We start from the raw sequence: 6,000 nt of genomic DNA, 5'->3' as shown, positions 1-6,000 counted from the left end.
TATGCTGTGTCCGTGTGTGTTTGTGTGCGTGTCTTAGTCGGATTCTCTATCGTCCAGTTGTCTTTCTGCTGCCTGAAACAAAGCATAAATAACAATATTTACAAATAAGTTCACTTACTTTGTATTTATTTTATTTTTTTACTTTCAGGTGTACACAGTGGTGCTTGAGTCTTATAAAATAATTCAAAATTAATATATTTTAAATTTAAAAAAATATATAAATCTCCATATCTACATCCCACTTATATATTATTAAAGAACTGCCACTCAAATATCTTTTGATAAGAAAACGGTGTTACACACTCCACTGAAGATATCCATAAGCCTACATAGTTATTTTCGTTTGTGAAGCGCAAAAATTTGTTTCCAAACTACTTATAAATTTAATTCTAATTTCCAGCAAGTGAATAAATAAACAATAATATAGAAGTGTGGTCAGAAAACTGAGTTGTTATTTCACAAGGGGTTTTAATTCGTTTTTGACAGTACAGTGGATATTTTAGGCTATATACTACACTACCTCCTATTAAACGTTGACAAAATATATTGTCATTAAAAGCTAAAACTTTTATAAACAAAAGCTTCAGTTCTTTTTCCAGACTCTACACCAGGGGTCACCTATCTCGGTTCTGGAGGGCCGGTGTCCCTGCAGGGTTTAGCTCCAACTTGCTTCAACACACCTGCCTGGGTGATTCAAGTATACCAAGTAAGAGCTTGATTAGCTTGTTCAGGTGTGTTTGATTAGGGCTGGAGCTAAAATCTGCTGGACACCGGCCCTCCAGGAACAAGTTTGGTGACCACTGCTCTACACAGTAAAATCATCAGAGTTAAATTTACTCAGTTCAGCAGTACAGCAGTTAAAGTTAATGAGACAATGATGGGGTTAATTAAGTGATGATTGAGCACTGATGATGAACACCTGCTGTTAATAAGCACAAACAGAGAAGAGAAACACAGAACTACATCTACCTTCAGTCACAGCCGTATATTAGTGGTGGGCAAAGCGAGGCTTCGTGAAACACTGAAACAGTCGAAGCAAATGTGTCGAAGCTTCGAAACCTCACTCCACAGTGACATCTAGTGGTCATTTTTTATGTATTGCTTACATAAAAAACATACATATCCTTCAAGTAACATGGTACAGTGGTTAAGGTGTCAGACTTCCATGCGGGGTTAGTAGGTTTCGAATCCAGACTATTGCAGTTGTTTTGAAATGCTTTGATACCAATTGGTAATGCTTTGCTCTTGTATCGTTTTGTTTCAACATTGGTCTGATATCCGAATGAACAATTTGTGAATAAATATGTCGTTTTTGTCTTAAAACAGGGTTGTTGCTAGATCAAAAACGGTGGCCTGAAGTTATCAAGAATTATTTATATTATTCATTAAATTTCCTATTTATTGTATTTTATTAATGTCTACCTAAACCCAACCATACTGTAAAAATATTTATTATTGTTTTACAGTGTTACAAAAATGATGCTAAATCGATGGCGTAACTGCAGCTACATCCTATTTAGGCTACACAAAACAGAAACATGATTAAAATACATAAAACCATGATTTCAGAGTATTTGTACAAGTCGGGATTCGAACCCAAAACATCATGCAAAGTATAGAACCAATAAGCAAACACACAGTGCTCTAAGCCATATGAGACAGAGATTATTTAATAACCTTGGCAGTCAAATGAGGATTCGCCAGGTCTCGAAACGTTTCTAAGCTGATCGATGCTTTGAATCGCTTTAGTCACGTGACTAGGTGTTTCGAAACACTTTAGTCACGTGACTTGGGTGCTTCGGATCATGCTTCGGTGCAGTGTTTCGAAACACTTGCGCTTCAGGATCTCGACACTGTGTCGAAACATCAGTTTCACGTCAGCCATCCCTACCGTATATAAAATAAACTAAATAAAACACATCAAATTTTTCTAAATCTCAGCAGAGCATCATTAAACAACTCCACAAACAGCAGCTTTACTTTTTAACAACCTGTTTGGCCTTATTTCTGCCACACTCCACAAAATTACATATAGATAATATTAATAATTAACTAAGTCATTTTTTACAACAGCAATAAAAAAATAAAATAAAAACACTTTTTGTGTTTAAGCTGTCACCATTGAGGAGAACAGTAGCTGCTTTACTTGGACTCTGACTCGATTACTGCTGTTAGCTTCTCTTTGCTTGCCAAACAGTGTATTATGGCAAACATTGTATAAAGAGAGCAGTTGTGCTCTGGATAATTGATTCTGTGGTGGTTTAGTCACTGGTCAAATCAGTAAAATTGGTTTTGTCTTAATAAGTTTAAATAATGTTGTATCACAAAATGAGCACTGTATTAAGAAAACAGAGCTCACCAGTACTTTTCTTCAGGTCATAAAACACATTGAACATCTGACACACTTAAAACACACAGACATAAAGAATCAGAGTACGCTTCTCAACTATGGTGAATTTTTTTTTCTCCTCTACAGTGCATGCTGGGAACTATGGATGCATGTTGTATGATTGTCTTACCATGCACTGCAGCCAAAAATAAATAAAACTCTAACCACTGTTGAGATAGATACTCTGATTATTGATGTCTGTGTCTCTGAATTGATTCAGATGCTCAATGTGTTTCAATAAATCCAAAACCACAGCTGAGGTCCATTCTCCTGATAAAACGAGTAGGGGGTAACTGCAGCCTGGAGAAATGGGCGTGGTAAAAGGTAGGGGCGTGGCAAAAGGTTTTTCATTGGTCGGAAGTTTTTTCCGGTAGGGGCGTGGCAAAAGGTTTTTCATTGGTCAAAGTTTTTATTTCCGGTCAAATGCGTTGGCAAATTAGAAAAACATATTACTTAAGCTGCTTGTTTAGCTTAAGGGTGGATCATTCTACTTTATGCTACTGGTGTTGAGAATAAAGAATGAATTAAATGTAATCACAAGTTTCATTAAAATAATTGCTAAATCAGCATTCTTAAGGATACAAATGCTTAAATATCATTAGACAAATGATATGTTTTGGTTCTTTTTACTGGCTATTATAAATGCACTACTTAGAAAAGCATTTTATTCAATACTATTTTAAATTGTGACTTAGTTGTTTCCCAACTGTGTCACTGAAATTATTGCCTAAAATAATTTAAATTAAAAAGATTTTGAAAAATACATTTTATGTCGGGTAAATATATATTGTTCAAATATCACAGATTTATAACAAAGTTAACTCAATAATAAACTTATGTTAAGTGATATTAATCAGTTTAATTATCAAAAAACAAATAAAACAATTTCTTAAAAAACATGCCTTCCACTGACTAAAAATCCATACATACCTCAGTTCATGACAATCCATTAAGTACAAATCCATCCATTCATCGTGTAGTAGCAGTGCATAGAGCAGAAGCCATTAAACTCTTGTCTGAATGCTCTGTACATCCCTTTTCCTCCCATTGCCACAGTATCCAATGGTGTTTATGTAGAGCCAACCACAGGATTTACATCTGGAGAGCTTGAACTCCACTCTATATTTGACCAAGTAACAGTGATGAATGCTCCATCCCCTTCATCATAAACATCTAAACGAACCTTTCAGAACAGGTCTGATGGTAGCTGAATTAAAGACTAAAGACAAAACACACACACACACACACACACACACACACACACACACACACACACAAAATAATAAATGACAACTGTAAAAATGAAAACTAAAAAAAAAAAAAAACTATAAAATAAATTGAAAAAATAAAATAAATTTAAACATACATCACTAAGACCTCCTCTTGGATCCATAGCTGAAGGGAAATGCATGTATACATATTTTGTAAATATAAAATGAAATGTGTATGTATATACACATATATTTGATACTTACAAACATAAGCTGATTGTCAGGTTTTAAGCATTTAAGAGCCTTTATGACACTTGTGCTATTTAAGTCCCATCATTTAGAATGACACTAAAGAACAACTATGATGGAATGTAATTCCATAACTGGGAAAGTATAATGTGTAAATTAATTAGGTTGTAAGTTTGATTAAATAAGTAGTAAATTTCATTGCACAGCAATTTCAGTGTCTTTAAACTCTAAGAATAAAAAACAAGCCTACAACTGCAGCAATCCACAATAAATGGTATTGTGCTGCCATCTAGTGGAAAATTTAGTTTAAAAAGTGATTTCTGCTACATTGGTAGTTGTAAATTGAAAAGCAGTGTTTGAGACATTTTAAATATCATAATGCTCACATACAGTTATATATATATATTCAATTCAATTCAGCTTTATTTGTACAGCGCTTTTACAATGTAGATTGTGTCAAACAGCTTCACATAAATGGTCATAGTAACTGGATCAGGGTAGTTCAGTTTTTAGTGTTTAAGTTCAGTTCAGTTTAGCTCAGTTCAGTGTGGTTTGAAATCATTGCTGAGAGTCCAAACACTGAAGAGCAAATTCATCGATGCGTAGCTTTTCAGATCCTGAACCATGCAAGCAAGTGATGACAGCGGAGAGGGGAAAACAACTTTACAGATAGGAGGGTGAAGAAAAAAAAACCTTGAGAGAACCAGACTCAGTTCGGCATGACCATTTTAATTTCTCCGCTGGCCAAAAGTCTTGTGCAGAGCTGCAGTCTCAGCAGTGGAGGCTGGAAGCTGGCCTCAGCGAAGACTCGTCTGTCCCTGGAGCGTCACTGGAATCAGTCTCGTGCTCTCCACTCCCCTATGACCAACAGCGCAGCAGCAGCTCAGGATACAGCCTGGTCCCGTATATGGACACCTTGGGATCATCTCGTCGCTGGTCTTGGGTCCAATCAGTGACTCCGCATAATCTGAGAACCTCGGGATGAGTATCCCCAGGTGGAAATGGAGAATAAAGAGAATAATTAGCGTAGCTGCTATTCATAGTGTATATAAGCAAGATGTAGAAACTTGTGTGGAAACCCGCTAGGTGATGCATTGAGTGTATGCTTTACTAAACAGATAGGTCTTTAATCTAGTTTTGAACTGGGAGAGTGTGTCTGAGCCTCGGACGTTATCAGGAAGGCTATTCCAGAGTTAAGGAGCCATAAAGGAGAAGGCTCTACCTCCTTTACTCGACTTTGCTATTCTAGGTACTACCAGAAGCCCGGAGTTTTGAGATCTTAAAGAGCAAGCTGGATTGTAGCGAGACAGAAGGTTGGTTAGATAAACAGGAGCTAGATTATTTAGAGCTTTATTGGTGAGAAGTAATATTTTAAATTTAATACGAAACTTAACAGGCAGCCCATGTAAGGAGGATAAATTGGGGTGATTTGATCAGATATGATATAGTCAGATCTCAATCCAATAGAGCACCTTTGGGATGTGGTGGAACAGGAGATTCTGCAGAAACTTGCGTAATGCTATCATGTATATATGGACCAAAATCTCTAAGAAATTTTCCAGTACCTTGTTGAATCTATGCCACGAAGTATTATGGCAGTTCTGAAGGCAAATGGGGTCCAACCCGATACTAGTAAGGCATAGGTGTCAAAGTCAATTCTTGGAGTACCGCAGCTCTGCACAGTTTTGCTCCAACTGTAATCAAACAAATCTAAATATCTAAATCTAAATCTAAATAATCGAGGCATTCAAAAGAGTCTTGATCACCTTGATTATTTGGATCAGATGTGTTAGATTAGGGTTGGAGCAAAACTGTGCAGAGCTGCGGTCCTCCAAGAAATGACCTTGACACCTCTGTAATAAGGTGTACTTAATAAAGTGGCCAGTGTGTGTGTGTGTGTGTGCGTGTGTGTGTGTGTGTGTGTGTGTATATATATATATATATATATATATATATATATATATATATATATATATATATATATATATATATATATATATATATATAAATAATATAAATAACCAACTTGTTAACTTGCTATATTTGCATTAAACTTACAGATGCCCAAGATAAGCTCTATACATTTCTGGTTCTTTTTCGTTCTTAAGGAGACCTTGAGGGAAGACAAAAATTAATTGCAAAGTGCTAACT

Source organism: Danio rerio, chromosome 4, assembly GCF_049306965.1.
Source record: "Danio rerio strain Tuebingen ecotype United States chromosome 4, GRCz12tu, whole genome shotgun sequence".
Taxonomy (NCBI): domain Eukaryota; kingdom Metazoa; phylum Chordata; class Actinopteri; order Cypriniformes; family Danionidae; genus Danio; species Danio rerio.
Note: the sequence above shows the minus strand (reverse complement) of the source record.